This window comes from Protopterus annectens, chromosome 2.part0 (assembly GCF_019279795.1).
Source record: "Protopterus annectens isolate FY-2018-M chromosome 2.part0, PAN1.0, whole genome shotgun sequence".
NCBI classification, from domain to species: Eukaryota; Metazoa; Chordata; order Ceratodontiformes; family Protopteridae; genus Protopterus; species Protopterus annectens.
In genome coordinates this window covers 1,251,925,719-1,251,943,069 of record NC_056728.1, presented here as the reverse complement: position 1 = coordinate 1,251,943,069, position 17,351 = coordinate 1,251,925,719, and positions in this window count along the sequence as shown.

Here is a 17,351-nt window from a genome sequence, read left to right as displayed (position 1 = left end):
GAAGAAAAAACAATCAGTGACTATGGTACTGAGGTAGGTTTTTTTAACGCTGAATAGCTCTACTTTATTGTAATGTAGTCAGCATTAAGTCTGCAAACAATCTGGTTAAGGATAGATTTAAATGTAACATATTTTACAAAGTTTTCTAACTAAGCAAAGAAGGGGATAACTTGTAGACAAGAATAATTACTTTAGTTTATATTTCATTTTTTACCTTTAATTTTCACTGTTTTTTGCTAGAAAGGGATAAGTCTTAAACAGACATAATCTAGCCACGCCAAGGGCCTAGTTAGCTATAAATTCTAACAGCCTGCAGAGAGGACAACCCAGAGCTTATCTAAGCAAACCTGTATTGGTTTGTGATTGTGTAACAACTTGGAAAGAGAAGTTTATATCTGAATGTATGTTACATTTTTTACAAATAGTTTTCACTGTTTCTAGGAAGGAAAAGATTGAGTGTAGACAAGATAAACTTTGATTTATATTTTGTTGTTTTACCTTTAATTTTCCCTGTCAGTTGTTAGAAAGGGATAGGCTTTAGGCAGGCAAACTCTAGCCATCCCAAGGGGCCTAGTGAGCTGTAAAATCACACAGACTGCAGAGAGGATACTTCAGAGCTTATCTAAACAGTCCTGTCTTGTTTTGTGATTTATTGATCTTAAAAATAGGTGTGACTGTGAGGAGTAGTGAACAGAAGCTACTGAGCACATTCACACAAAATGTAAAGGAATTCCAGCTTTTGTCTGACTTTCACAACTTTACTGTACTTCATTTAATATTTAGTATATTGATTGTATGACTTTTCTCTTTGAAGGTGATTTAAGTTCTCTTTCATTTCTGGGGTAACTGATTTTGATAATTTTTTTCTTTAAGAAGTTTTTATTCATTTGCAGCTGAATATGGATTCCTTAAATGAATATGCCATTAATGATTTGCTAAAGAACAAATATCTTGCACAGTGTAACAAATGATATGTATATTTAAAGATAACACTTGATAACATTGATGATCTGTATTCCTCATATCAAAAGTTGGATATTTGCTTACCATTATTAGTAGTAAATCTAGACTTAGTGGTGATTATTGCACTTGTACAATTGGCACAGCTTGGAGAACTGTTGTTTCATATATTAATGACTGGACTGATGAGAAAAATAATGTTAGGCAAAGAGCAAATAGAGAACATTTAGGAAAGGATGTGTCTATTATCTATAAAAATCACTCAACTCTTATGAAACAAGTTAATACCACTGACAACTTTGGAATTCCGGATACAAGTATTCAGCAATCTGAGGATTCAGAGTGTATAGAAGGAAATAAAAATGAAAGAAATGAAGAAGTTCACAACAAATAAGGAAGAAAAACAAACTGATAAATGCCTTCAAAGCAGAGAGAATACATACTAAAGAGGACACTACTTTATGTAACACACAAATTACAGGGAATGATTACATTTTTCTATCAGAAAACCTTTAGTCTTACAGAAAAAGACATTGTTTTTTCAAAAGAGAAGGTAGAAAAAGAGGCAAGGGGCAGGTGAAAAGGGAGGAATCAAAACTGAACATGGAAAGATTAAACAATATTACTATAAGAAAAAAGATGAGAAAGACAGACATTGACAACATGGCTGCAGCTCTGAATGTTCAAAGCCAGCTGGATGAGAACTGTATGCTTGCAAATGTAATTAAGCAATGAAAACAGCGGGATTAATAGGAGTAATGGTGAAGAAGAGCATTCCTTTGTAACAACTGATAGAACAGATATTACTGTATTAGAAGGTGAAGACTCTTCGGATCTGGTCAAAAAAGATAATCTTGTATTTGGAGATTCAATTATTAGAGGAACTGATACTTACGTTTGCAGAGAAGATAATGAACACTGAATAGTGTTATGCTTGCCAGGAGCAAAAATAGTGCATTTGTGGCAGGTCTTAGAATGCCTAAATGTAAGGAAGTATGGATCTGTTTTTATTCATATGGGTACAAATGATGTCATCCACGAGGACTCTCTGTTAGTAGGGAATTTGCAACCCACTTCGATAGCATAGCTTATACAGGTGTTAGGACATATTTTTTCACAAGTCACATGTAAAAAGGAGAGTCATGTCATCATGAATGAAAATATTTTTTGGGTAAATACCTAAATAAAAAAAAAAATGTCCTTTTTAAAAAATGGAAATGTGTAGAGCATCCAAGCCTATGTTTGGGCACACGTTTTGAGACAGGATGGCATGTACTTGTCAAGATCAGGGAAGAGAATTTTTGCAGCAGATATTTTGCAATATTTGACAGACACAAGGCAAGATATTTGCCAGGAAGAAAATATAACAGTTCACTGATAGCAACATTTGATGCATCTCTGATGGTTTTTAATGCTAGGAGCATTAATAATAAAGTTATTTTACTGGTAAATTTGCTATATTGCCACAAGACTGACGTTATTGTTTGTGAAACATGGTTAAAGAACAATGACCGGAAACCAGTTCTGTCAGGGTATAAATGTTTTTACTGTAACAGACATTCTAACAAAAAAAAAATCAGATAGAGGTGATATGATAGGGATTAATTATAGTTATGAGACTTTTGATTATTACATGTTCAGTGATGACACCAATACTATATATTGTATAACTGTGACAATGAGTACAACCCTGGAACATATAACAATTGTTGGAGTGTATAGACTGCAAAATTCAAGTGCTGATGACCTGGAGGAATTCATACATTTCTTGTATGAAATACAAGAGGGAAGAATGATAGTGGCTGGGAACTTAAATTTACCAGAAAGAAACTGGAATAATATTGATTCAACAACATTAGAAAGAAAATTATTTACAATGTATGTTCAGAAACAACAATTGCTTCAGACTGTAAAAAAAACACACAAGGGAACAAAACATTCTAGACATTGTCTGTGTCCCTAAAGAAAGTAGTGTTACTTCATGTCAAGTTTTATCACCGTTGATGTGCAGTGATCATTGGGTTATAAGGGTTAATTTGTTACTAGATAATCCTGCCAAATTGAAATCTAAACCAATGCGCAGAAAATTAATAACAGAATATACATAGAAGCAAAACAGTTACTATGTAAAACTAACTAGAATGTTGCATTCAGTGGAAAAACTACAGAAGGAATGTATGAAGTTTTGAAAGAGAAACTATTTGAATGCAAAACTTAAAAAAATATGTTTAAAATCAGGATCTAGGCACACAGCATCAGGAGGATATGTTTCCATAAGAACAAGATTATGGTGAGGACTAAAATATATAAGAAATAGAAAACCGGTCAAACTGCAAGTTTGAAAACTGAAATAGACAAGCTGGTCAAACAAATTAAACATAGTGTGAGACAAGATCAAGAAAATTTTGAGGAAAATTTATATAAAGATAATAGGAAACCATTTTATAGATACATAAGATGTTGAAGGAGTAAAGACATCTACATTGATAAACTGTGTGTAGATTCTAAAAATTATTCTCAGACTCAATGGATTAGAGAGATATTTACAAAATGTTATGCAAAACAGTTAGGCTCCACAAAGGGGGTGATAAGTAATCCTAGTGACTTCCAGGTGACCTCAGATACAGAAATCAAATTAAATTATTTTGAAAAAGAACTATGCAAACTAAATCCAAACAAAGCAGGAGACAGAATTAGTAATGATGACCTGAGAACACTTAAGCAAGAACGTACAGTACTATTACATCTATTATTTACTAGGTCATATAAATATGGGGAAATTCCTCAATTTTGGAGACATGTAGCTATTAAAAATGTCTTTAAGAGAAGGAGAGTAGGGCAAACCGAGAGACATACAGACCCTTAAGTCTACTTTCATGTTGTGGAAAAATAATGGAGAAGGTAATATTGGATAAGTTATTGTCAGAACTGGAAAGGGTTGGACTTGAAACCATATATCAGCAGGCATATATTGAAAATAGCTCTATTACCAGCTGTAACATGATGTCCTATAACAATATGGAATAATAATAGCTATTAATAAAAATTGGTTGTGTTGTATCTTTTGGCTTTTCCTGGTTAGGGTTCACCACAGCGGAACTCCGGTCCGCTAATGATTGACAGTAGATTTTTACGTACAGAGTTGCCAGTCCTAATGCATAGCCTTTAACAAAAGTACGCCCATTCACGCATATCACCACACAGAAGACGCTTTAGCTGAGAATCGAACAGGACAACGTCTTACTGTGAGGCAACATAATTTATATAGATTTAAATTCAGCATTTATTTTTATTCATTTTAACATTTGTTTACCGGGAAAGTCCTAGTTCGGAATAAGCCAATTTTCAATGGAGGCCTGGGGAGAAATGCTCCAGATGCATGTCTTTGTGACATGGGAGGAAACTGGAGCACTCAGAGGAAACCCACATGAACACAGGGAGGACATGCAGACTCCTCACAGAAGACACCCCAGCCAAGAAACAAGCTGAGAACCTCTTTCTGTGAGGCAACAATGTTACTGCTGTACCACTGATGGGGTCATGCACAAAATAGTAATCAATAAATTAGAACAACTGGTATTGGTGTATTCTTGATAAGATGGATAGCTGCAAGTTTACAAATAGACATGGCAAGTACTATACAGCAATTGGACAGGTGAAAGTTTTGGTTACATACAGGGTGTCCCGCAGGGCTCTGTCCTAGGCCAATACTTGTTTATTTCAGATCTAACTTTTTCTTCTGAGTTGTTCTAAAGTCTGTATGCAGATGACTTGAAACTGGGTAAAGTGATTACATGTGTTGCAGATAGGACATATCTGCAAAATAACTTGACTAAATTGACCATTTGGGCACAGAAGAATAATTTGCTGATAGTACATCAAAAGCTAAGTATATGAGATTTGGGAGATATAAATTGAAGTGTTAATATTTAATACAGCATGCAGCGATTGCAACTGTAGATTCTTTTAAGGACCTGGGTACATGGGTAGATCCAGCTTTGAGATTTTCTAACAATATCAACCAATTGGTTAATGATAGTTATAGAACAATAGATTGTATAAACAGATTTATAAAGTCTAGGAAATCAGAAATTATGAAGTCATTGTTTCTTAGTTACATTAGACTCAAGCTTGAGTATGGAATAACAATATGGAGGCCTTATAAGAAAACAAGCATGAGTAAACTGGAATGAGTGCAGTGGCAATATACCAGGGGCATCCATGCATGTGAAAATTTAAGTTATTATGAAATACTAAAATATTTGAACGTGTACAGTGCCTCATATAGATATTTAAGAGGAGACCTTGTTTAGGTATATAGGACATTTAGAGACAACTACTTCTGGAAATGTTTGTGCTTATCAAACAGTAGTAGAGAATCATCGGACAACCTATGTAGAAGATTCTATAGGAATGAGAGATATACTGATTGGTTCTCTGAGAAAGCAGCTGATGCATGAACTAGATTAACAAATTACATTAAGGCAAGCACTAGTTTAGACATTTTTAAGAACAGCCTGGACACTTGTTATGGGAACAACAGTTTTGTTATATTGGCAGGCTAGAAAAGCGTTAATGCTTGTGCTTGAAATATTTGTATGTATATATGTATGTAAACAATTGGCCACAGCAGTTTATCTCAACTTCTCCTACATAGGTTCATAGGTTCATAGGTTCATACTAGGCTATCTGCCTGAGGGCATTTATAAGCCTAGCCCATTGTTTTGTGGCTTACGCCACCCCTTTAGTATGGGGAACTATACCCATTATTTTGCTGTGCCTCTGTCGAGCAGTGACACTGAGGTAATTCCTGGGGTATATCTGCGATCTCCCATCCATTGGTCAAGATTTCTCTTGAACAAGGCCAGCGAGGTGCTCTGCCTCACATGTACCGGGATTTTGTTCCACAGCATAGGGAGTCTTTGGGTGATGAATCTATCTCTCCAGCACGTCCTATTAATAGCCGTGTCGAGGTTTAAGTCTCCCGCCCTTGTGGCTCTGATGGATCTAGATTTTTTGAGGTGAAGCATATTCATCAAATCTGGGTTTGACATGGCCTTGTATGTTAGGCAAAGGTCACCTCTGAGCAGCGGTGGCGACTGAATAGAGCTGGAGTTCTTTCAGTCGGGCAGCATAGGACAGATTTTTGAGACCCTTTATCCTTTTGGTGAGGAACTTTTGTGGCCTCTCCAGCTGCTGCAAGTGTCGGGTCAGATACATTCCGAATGGGGCATTGTACTCAATCATTGGTCTGATGAGTGATGAGTAAAGGGAGACTATGACCTCCCTTGATCTAGATGAGAATCCCTTCATGATAAGGTGGGCAATGTAGAAGGACTTCCTAACTACTTTAGCTACATGGGTGTCGAATGACAGACTACTATCAACCTGGGTCCCCAGGTCCCTGATAACTTCTTACACATTTATTTGTTCACTTGATCATAGGTCCATCAGCTATAGCCACTATGACTGTGCACACTACAGATGTATGTTTGTGATCAAATGAATAGATAAATACACAAGTAATGGCCAAATAATACATCACAACTCACTGCTGTCAGAACCATGCAATTTACTCCTATGCGCTGTCTCATATGCTTGAATACACACACACACACACACACACACACACACACACACACACACACACACACACACACACACACACTGAAATGCTCACCAGTTCCAGCAACTTGTATGACTGTGTGCATCATAGATGTCTTCTTGTAATCAAATAATAAATAAGTACACAAATAGTTCCTAAATAATCCATTTCTGCTTGTTGCTGTCAGAATGATACAGTACAACATATTGGAACCCCCTCACAAACATTGACATGCGTGCACACACAACTAAACACACACACACACACACACACACACACACACACACACACACACACACACAGATATGATCATCATGTACTGCTATTTGTATGAGTGTGTACAATTCCGTTATCTACTGGCAATCAAGTGAACCAATAAATATGTAATAATAGCCCAGGAATGTATCTCAGTTCACTGCTGTAAGAACCATATAATGCAAGTCATTGTAACTCTCCTCGTTGTTCACACACACACATACACACTCATGCACAGAAAGTTATTCCCACCAACTGCAGCAACTTGTAGGGCTGTGTTCATTTCAGATCTCAGAATGAGATCAAGTGAACAAATAAATGCACAAACCATGGCTATAGTGATTTATTTGCACTTTCTGATCATATAGCTTAAACCCTATCACTGATGTCGCAATCAGTTACAGCTCCTTGTGTGACTATATACATCTTGGATCCCTGGTTGCAGTGAAATGAACAAATATACAATGTATTAGAAATGTATTTCAGCTTGCTGTTGTCAGAATTATGCAATTGACACATTGCAACCGACTTGCACATGCCGGTTCCTATCAGCTGACCGAAGACGCAGGTTAGCGAATGCGACTTGGTTGAGCTGTAAATGCCGAAATGGCAAAATATCGAAGTGGCATGTAAGCAAATTCTTTCTCTGGGAAAAAATTTGCTTGGCCGCTTCAGTAGTTTGTCATTTTCGGCACTGTAGTGTGGTTTCGGAGTTGGTATATTTAAGTAGGGGAGGGTGTGGGTGGCGAAGCCCCCCACTTAATAGCATGTATTAAAGTGTTTTTGTTTTATTGTTTTTTTTTTTGTTGGAACAGTGATTTTTTTTTCCCTTGGAAAAAAAATCACTGTTCTGACAGTTCAGTTTTGTAAGCTTTTGCTTACATGGGGTCGATTAATCACCATTCGCTAACCTAAGCGTTTGGTGATCTAATATAGACCCGCACATGCATAGATATACAGACATCCACACAGACACACAGTCTCACACACACACACACACACACACACACACACACACACACACACACACACACACGCACACACACATGCACACACACACACACACACAGGCACATATTCCCCCCCACACACACACACACACATACACACAAACTGTCAAACTCTTAAAACTATACCTTCTTACCAGTCTGGGTTGGCAGTGGCATACATAGTGCTATTAAAATACAGAAATTGAAAGAGACATTAATTATAAAATAAAGAATAGTTACTGCCATGATTGTACCTCTGTGTCCACTTATTTCACTTTTTTCATTTGAGGCAGTCTGACTGAACAATTTCAAGCGACTCCTTAATGCTTTATTCAGCAGCCCAGCCAGCCTCTTCTGAACATTTCCACAGCGCTCAAAACACAAGAAGACTTATAATAAGGCATAATCACTTTACTCTCCATCTGGATTAGTTCTCATGCTGGACTGCTTTAGATAACACCCCAGATGAGTAAGTCAATTTCTTTTATTTTCTTTCTTTTAACAGAGCTCTGCACATGTACAGTGACATGCTTACAGTGCTGATCTCAGAAATGGGAAGGTCAGACACTTGTAAATAAATAATTTTGAAATAAAATAGAATTTTAATTTTGATTTCTTTGGGGAGCTGAAGCCAACAGGCAGTACAATGTGCCACTCCTGCTGTGGATCATTTATCTACACTAACACAATATTTTCATTATAAACAAGTAATCATTCAGATGGCTTTGTTTATAGATGTGTCATACAGATAAAGAGATCCAGGAAATCAAATATAAATACTATGGTCTGGAGGAACACTGACTAGTGCCAAACATACTGACAGAAATGATATACTAGGAGGATATGACCTTATCTGCCATGATATTGCAGGTAGTATAGTTTGTACACTAGATCCTGAAATGAAGTCACCAACACATGCATTTCTTTTTAAGAGGTCCTTATGCTGTGCTGACCTTAGTTTACTGAAGCTGGGTCATGCCTTTTAATTTAGCTTCATTTACAGAAATATTAAGGCTGCAGGACTGAAACAGGTGTTTGATATAATTTTCACAGAATAATTTTCTTCAGGCTGTGGTAGTAATGATCACCATTGAATGTAGTTAGACTAGTTTAGTATAATACTTACTACAAAGAGAACACTAAATTGGAAACCTTGCTGCAATAAATACTATAATATTTTTCTTATTTTACAGCATACATCCCCATGGTTCTCTAAGTATCCCCACTTCAGATAGTTGTACTGGTATGCAGTTTTAATAGTCATACCAGAAGCAAATTACCAAACTACATTTGGGTGTGTAAAGTATGACAAAATTAATGTAGAGAACAAAAAAATGATGCCAGCTGGCCAGATTACATGCAGAGGTGCAGCATATATGTGTACTGGGAGCATGAATGATTGTAACTTACATTTATGTGCGATACTTCAAGATGAATGAATGCATTTTTTTCTTCTAGCTGAGATATCATTAGATGAGAATATTAGAACTTGTAAGCTCCCTGCAGTATAGATGTTAGATGTTTTAAGAGACAGCTGAGGAGACATTGTTTCATGAAGAGAGTGCTGGCAAAGTGAGACAACCCATCTGAGGAGCTGAAATTCATGCGAAATGGCTTGGCTTTAAAGGTGTACAGAAACATAAGGGTGGTGATACAAGTTGCAGAGGGACAAAAAAGCTAAGGCAGAAAAATGCAGACCATGGATGTGTAGGGGATCATATCAGTATGCAAGCAATGACTGTGAAAGCCAATCTGATGACATATTTTAATCTTTGATGTGTGCATTCAGTTAAATGATAACCAAAAACACAAGTTACATGAAAATATGAACTGCATTTGGGAGCACAGGCATTTCATATCTAAATAGTATGGTTATCTTGTATATTTGCTACAGAATATAGCCGTATATCACATCTCACTTAGTAATTTACCATTTCATTAACATATCTTTTTGATAAGTCAAGTGACTGAGATAGTGCTCAATATAAGCCCAAGTCATCAGAGGCTCACAAGTTAGAATTCATTTCAAGCTACACTTTATTAGTGCTGTCTGATACTGTTGTGATTAACTATATTTCATTGCTATCTGTTGCAATTCATTACTGTTTAAATGCATTTTACTGCATTTTGTTGCTGTTTAACTGTATTTTTTCATACTGCAAGTGCTATTCTTTTGACTGTAAGTGATTAATCTGTGCTTCATTATGAGTTATTTCCTACTGCATTATTAACCTTAAAATTGAGTAGCATAGTCTAAATACAGGTCTGCAGCATCCAGAGCTTCAGTTGCCTGGTTTTAAACACTTTTTGAGGTATTCCAGCTATAAGTTAACTGTTTTTTTCTGAAAAAAAAAAGTTCTAAGCTTGTTTTCCACCTTTCCTGTTACTAGAGTAGTCCAAATATAGTTGCTGTATCCAGGACTGTTTTGTAAGTTTCTGAGTTCCCCAGACCTTTCTGTGTTAGAGGGACACCTTCCAGCTTATCAGTGGGAGTGGTAAGCACTAGGTAGCCTATCTACCACAAGAGGAATGGTTTCTGGTGCTGAAATTGTAGTTTATTGGCCATTTGGCAGTTTTTCCTATCCCTTTCAACTTTCTCTTCTCTCTTACACTTTAATTAGCTTATTCGCCTAGTACTTCATCAGGCTTTTTGTAGCAATTATTGTAGCATACATAAGTGCTATCAGCACTATACGTCCTATAAGGAAACAGCTCCAGTACTTAACCTAGGGTACCTTCCATCTTTGGAATACCTAAAGTCCACAAGAATGTTGATGATTCCCCCCTTAGACCGATTGTTGCCTCAAAAGGCTCAAAAATAGCACCATTGGCTGAATATCTTGATTGGAAGTTAAAAACCTTGTGGGAAGGAGAGATCCATATAGTAAAGGACTCTTGGGATTTTCTTGCTAGGGTTAATCCAGAACATTTTTCTAACAATTTAAAGTTTGTTGTCATTGATGTGGTGGACTTATTTTCAGTAATTCCTCACAATACAGGCCCGGCATGGCTCGAGGAAGTACTCAGAATGAAGGCAGGAGTGTCAGACAATAATGTTTTCCTTTGTTTAGAGTTGGCTGAACTTGTTATAAAAAATAATTTCCTATTTTTTGAAGGGGAATTTTTTTCTGCAGGAATAGGGAGTAGCCATGGTGGCCAGTTGTGCCCCCACGTTTGCTGACACTATTTTATAAGTATGGGAATTTCAGTTTGTACATTCATGCCAACATTTTGTGTTTTGGAAGTTGTACACCAGTTGCCTTGATGACATCTGTATGTTTTGGGTTGGTAGTCTTGAATTACTGGAAGAATTTATACAATATTTAACACAAATTACCACCTTTCTCCAGTTTACACATCAAGTGACCAGTGAAAAATTCAACTACTTGGGTGTGTCTGTACACAAACTGAGTGAGGGCTTTAAGTCAACTATCTATAGAAAACCGACTTTCTCTAATAAATACATTCACTAGTGCACATCCTCTGTCTCAGAAGAAGGGAATTATTAAAGGACAATATGTTTGTGTGAGTCGTATGACATCTTTGGATGCAGACTTTCTAGAAGAATGTTCTATATTAGAGGAAATGTTTGTGGAGAGGGGTTATCAGGACTGAGGTCTTCCAAGGTAGGAAGGACAAACACCCACCAATTTTAGGTCTTGGTCTCACCACTTCTAACAGTAGTGCTAGACAGAAAGATATCAGCTGAACAAGGCTTTGGTAGGGTATTTGTAACCAATTTTTGTGGAGATGCATACCAAATCAAGAACATTGTTGAGAGGGAATGGAACAGATTTTCAGAGCTCACTGATTTGCAAAAACTGAAAAATAGACCTCTGAAGGTGGTCTTTAGGAAATGACAAAACATTAAGAACTTATTAGATTATGCCATCAATCTTAATGTCTATTCAAATAAAATGAGAGGTACCTATAAATGTGGGGCATGCTCTCAGTGTACCCACATTTCACAAGGTGAAGAGGTTTTTTATTGCAGCCAGGCAGAAATTGCTAGCTGGTAAGACTTATTCCAATTGTAACTCACAGGGCCTAGTGTACTTAGTAACATGTGGATCATGTGAAGCTTTTTGTGTTGGAAAAACTGAAAGGCAGTTGAGACGTAGGATGTACGAACACTTAATGATGTCAGGAAAAAAGAACAACAGTAATGCTCTTTACAGACACACATTAGATTGTGTTAATGCTAGTTTTTCCTTTTTTGTAATTGAAACAGTTTCCAGGGATGTCAGGGGTAGCCCCTGGGAAACAAAGTTAGAATACAGGAAGACCTGCTGGCAGGTTGTACTAGAGGCTAATAGATCTCCCGGGCTCAATGATAGCATTTCTTTGGTACCCCCCATTAAAACTTAGATCTGCTAGACTTTAAGTGTTATGTACAATATGTAGATACATATATACATCACACACAATTTTTATGGCTTTTATTAACATTATTATTGTTATATATTTTAATTTATGTAAGTAAGTTACACTACTTTGTAGTTTTTTCAATATTTTTTAGTATATTACACTTCATTAGTATTTTGGATGCTTGTACCTTTAAATTTTTAATCAGGCTTAATTATGTTTAATTGGTTTTAAATGGTGGTATAAAAGGAAGCGCTCATTTTGTTAATTTATTGTATCTGAAGAAGTCTGAGGATACTTGGACGAAAATGCAACTTGTGTTGTGTGCAGCGTTAATACTGTTATTCTGGTTCATCAAAGGAGTCATTTTTTTACGTGTGGTGCCCTTCTCTACAGTCCAGACAGTTTGGTTATCCAGATATAGATTTGTTGAATCTAGGACCGTTTTGTAAGTTTATGAGTTCCTCAGACCTTTTTGTGTTAGAGGGAACCCTTCCAGCTTATCAGTGGAAGTGGTAAGCACTAGGTAGCCTATCTACTACAAGAGGAATGGTTTCTGGCTGTAAAATTGTTCATTGGCCGTTTGGACAGTTTTTTCTATCCCTTTCTACTTTCTCTTCTTTCTTGCACTTTAATTAACTTGTCCACTTAGCACTTCATCAGGCTTTTTGTAGCAATTATTGTGGCACACATAAGTGCTATCAGCACTAGATGTCCTATAAGGAAACAGCTCCAGTACTTAGTAATGATGACCATCCCTCCTGGCATGTCTAAAGGTCAGTTTCCTGTGCTTTCCCCTGTTAAACTGGTGAACTTGGGCATTCTGAGGAAGTGTAGCAACTGCCTCATGTACACAGACAACCCTCTCCTCTTACCTCCCAACACTCAGACTTGTGAGACATGCACTTATATCTCTAAATTGGAAGCCATAAACTCTCCAGCCAAAACCGGAATAGCTGGTCAAGAGAAGAAAGTCAAAACCTGCACCATGCCACATGGAACGCATAGCCCTCCAGAACACCCACCATCACAGCCCTCACATAAAAACACAAACCACACACCAACCTTCGTGGAGGCTCTCAACAGAAATCTACCCAAACAGCAGAGACCTCCAAAGCAGAAATGCACTCGACCACCACAACACAGCACAAACCACAAGACACATAGCTCACCTACACAGTGTGCCCCTCAACCTAAGCCCAATACAATAATCAGAGGTGACTCAATAGTGAGGCACACTGACGTCCCACTCACTAGATTGAATAAGGAGAAGGTAACAGTCAGCTGTCTCTCAGGAGCCAGAATCCAACAAATAACACACGCACTCAGGTCACTCCACAAGTACAAGTATGACTCTGTCATTGTCCATGTAGGTGTGAATGACCTGAAATGTACCTCCCTGGATTACATGAAAAGAGACATGGTGGAGCTCTCAGATTATGTGGCCCAGGCAGGTATGACCCTAGCCCTGAGCAGCATCCTACCATTGCCCAGAATGATACCACAGTACAAACAGAAAATGATTGACTTCAACAATCGGATAAGTTTCTGGTGTCATTCTAAGGGGATCCAGTATCTGTCTGCTTGGGATGACATGACTGAGAGACCTCGATGCTTTGCCAGAGATGGCCTTCATCTGTCACCCCTGGGTTTGTGGATACTGGCTAAGGCTCTTGCCAACCCAATAGTGCCTTTTTTAGGCAGTGTCCAAAGTCTAAATCTCAAGATGCACTAGCTTGACGCACTCCTCAAAATGGAGAACATTGACATTTGTGCTGTAACGGAGACCTGGTTTAAAGCAGCAGAAAGCACCCCCACACTACCAGGCTATAACTCATTCCACACCTTTCGGCCCCGGAACATGGACCGAAGCTCCAAAGGTGGTAGTGTCTCCATATTCATAAAGGATATGCACACCTCCAGACTAATGGCCAAGCATAAAGCACCTGCGATACTCCAGGTACAACTAACATTGGGTAAGATGGCGATTCAGGTCATAGCCTGCTATAGGTCCCCAACCATGTCCCAAGACTGTTACTCCACATTGCTAAGCAACCTGGAAACTATTAAGATCCAACCCAACACTCTCATACTAGGTGACTTCAATTACCCTTCCATCAGCTGGGAAAACTACTCATGCACCAATGCACTGGCCCAACGCTTCCTGGAATTCATCAATTCCAATGCCCTGGACCAGCTCATTCTTACCCCCATTAGAGGAAGCAACATCCTTGACCTAGTTATTACTAACATGGGCAACCATTGTTCTACACCAATAGTCAATTCTTTCCTGGTTAGATCCGACCACAAACTAATCACCCTGGAAGTCCACATCTCACTCACACCCCCCCGCAAAGGTATCCACCATGAAAAACTTCTCCAAAAACTGACTTTGGACTCTTAAAAACAGAGGTGGCTAACTTCACGGCACCCATGCCAATGAAAAATAGATCCATGACTGCCAAATCATACACCAATGCACTGTATGAACACGTACATAAATGCATGGAACTAGCCATACCCAACAGAACCAAGACGCTCTCCTCCAAAAAAAATAAAGCCAGTCTGGTGTTCCCCTGCCATTAATAAACTCTACAACAGAAGGAAGAAACTGTTGCAGGAAAAAGGTGACTGGAAACATTCCCTTATTAGCCTCAACAAAAAGTTGAGATCCCTCATCAAAACCTCCAAAGTCAGCTATGAAGGCAGAATTGCGGCAGACACTAAAAACAACATAGCCTGCTATAGTTATATCAAGAATTTTCATGGCAATGCCCAGATTTGCTCTGAGTTACTGCACAATGGTACCTCCTATACTGAGCCAACAGATATTGCCAAAATACTGGCCAACAGATTCAACCCAGCCACTGGGGATGCACAAGCCAGTGCATTTCTTTGTGCCGGTCCCAAGCTCGGATAAATGGGGGGGGGGGGTTGCATCAAGAAAGGCATCTGGTGTAAAACTTCACCAAAACATTTCATGCAGTCACCAAGAAAATTTTTTATACTGGATCGGTTGAGGCCCGGGTTAACAATGATCGCCACCAGTACTGTTAGCCTACAGGGTGCTGGCGGAAATTGGGTTACTGTTGGCCAAAGGAGGAGAAGAGGCGGAAGACATGGCTGAATGCAGGAGGAGAGGAGAAAGGCTAGCACTGTGGTAGTGAGGGTTGGAACTTTGAATGTTGGCAGTATGACTGGTATAGGGAGAGAGCTAGCTGATATGATGGACAGAAGGAAGGTTGGTATATTGTGTGTGCAAGAGACCAGATGGAAGGGGAGTAAGGCTAGGTGTATCGGAGGTGGGTTCAAATTGTTTTATCATGGTGTGGATGGGAGGAGAGATGGCGTAGAAGTTATTCTGAAGGAACTGTATGCTGAGAGTGTTTTGGAGGTGAAAAGAGTGTCAGATAGAGTGATGTTTATGAAGCTGTAAATTGATGGTGTAATGATGAATGTTGTTAGTGCATATGCTCCACAAGTTGGGTGTGCAATGGATGAGAAAGAAAAATTTTGGAGTGAATTGGATGAAGTGTTGATGACTGTACCCAAGGGTGAAAGTGTGGTGATTGGAGTAAATTTCAATGGGCATGTTGGTGAAGTGAACAGAGGAGATGAGGAAGTGATGGGTAGGTATGGTGTTAAATAAAGGAATGCAGAAGGTCAGATGGTAGTGGATTTTGCGAAAAGTATAGACATGGCTGTGTTGAATACGTATTTTAACAAGAGGGAGGAGCATAGGGTGACATACAAGAGTGGAGGAGGATGCACACAGGTGGATTATATCTTATGTAGGAGGGCCAGTTTGAAGGTGATTGGAGACTGTAAAGTGGTGACCGGAGCATAGGATAGTGGTTTGTAGGATGACGTTGGTTATCAAGAAGAGGAGGAGGAGTGTGAGGGCAGCACCAAGGATCAAGTGGTGGAAATTGAAAAAGGGTAATTGTGAGGTGGAGTTCAGGGATGAGTTAAGGCAGGCACTGGGTGGCAGTGAAGAGTTACCAAATAGCTGGGTAACTACAGCAGAACTAGTAAGGGAGACGGCTAGAAAGGTGCTTGGTATCACATCTGGACAGAGGAAGGACGACAAGGAGACATGGTGGTGGAATGAGGAAGTACAGGAGAGTATACAGAGAAAGAGGTTGGCAAAGAAGAAGTGGGATTGTCAGAGAGATGAAGAAAGTAAACAGGAGTATAAGGAGATGAGGTGCATGACAAAGAGAGAGGTGGCGAAGGCTAAGGATAAGGCATATGAAGAGTTGTATGAAAGGTTGGACACTAAGGAGGGAGAAAAGGACCTGTACCGATTGGCTAGACAGAGGGACCGAGCTAGGAAAGATGTGCAGCAGGTAAAGGTGATAAAGGATAATGAGGGAAACATACTCACAAGTGAGGAGAGTATGTTGAGGAGATGGAAAGAGTTATTTGAGGGGTTGATGAATGAAGAGAATGAGAGGGAGAGAAGGTTGGATGATGTAGGGATAGTGAATCATGAAGTACAATGGATTAGCAAGGAGGAAGTAAGGATAGCTATGAAGAGAATGATGAATGGAAAGGCTGTTGGCCCAAATGACATACCTGTGGAAGCATGGAGGTGTTTAGGTGAAATGGCAGTGGAGTTTTTAACCAGATTGTTTAATGAAATCTTGGAAAGTGAGAGGATGCCTGAGGAATGGAGAAAAAGTGTTTTGGTACCAATTTTTAAGAATAAGGGTGATGTGCAGAGCTGTAGTAACTACAGAGGGATATAATTGATCAGTCACAGCATGAAGTTATGGGAAAGAGTAGTGGAAGCAAGGTTAAGAAGGGGCGTGATGATTAGTGATCAGCAGTATGGTTTCATGCCAGGAAAGAGCACTACAAATGTGAGAGTGTTGATGGAGAAGTACAGAGAATGTCAGAAGGAGTTGCATTGTGTTTTTGTAGACTTAGAGAAAGCATATGACAAGGTGCCTAGAGAGGAGTTGTGGTATTGTATGAGGAAGTCAGGAGTGCCAGAAAAGTATGTAAGAGTGGTACAGGATATGTACGAGGGTAGTGTGACAGCGGTGAGGTCTGCGGTGGGAGTGACGGATGCGTTTAAGGTGGAGGTGGGGTTACATCAAGGATCAGCTCTGAGCCCTTTCTTATTTGCAATGGTGATGGACAGGTTGACAGATGAGATCAGATAGGAGTCC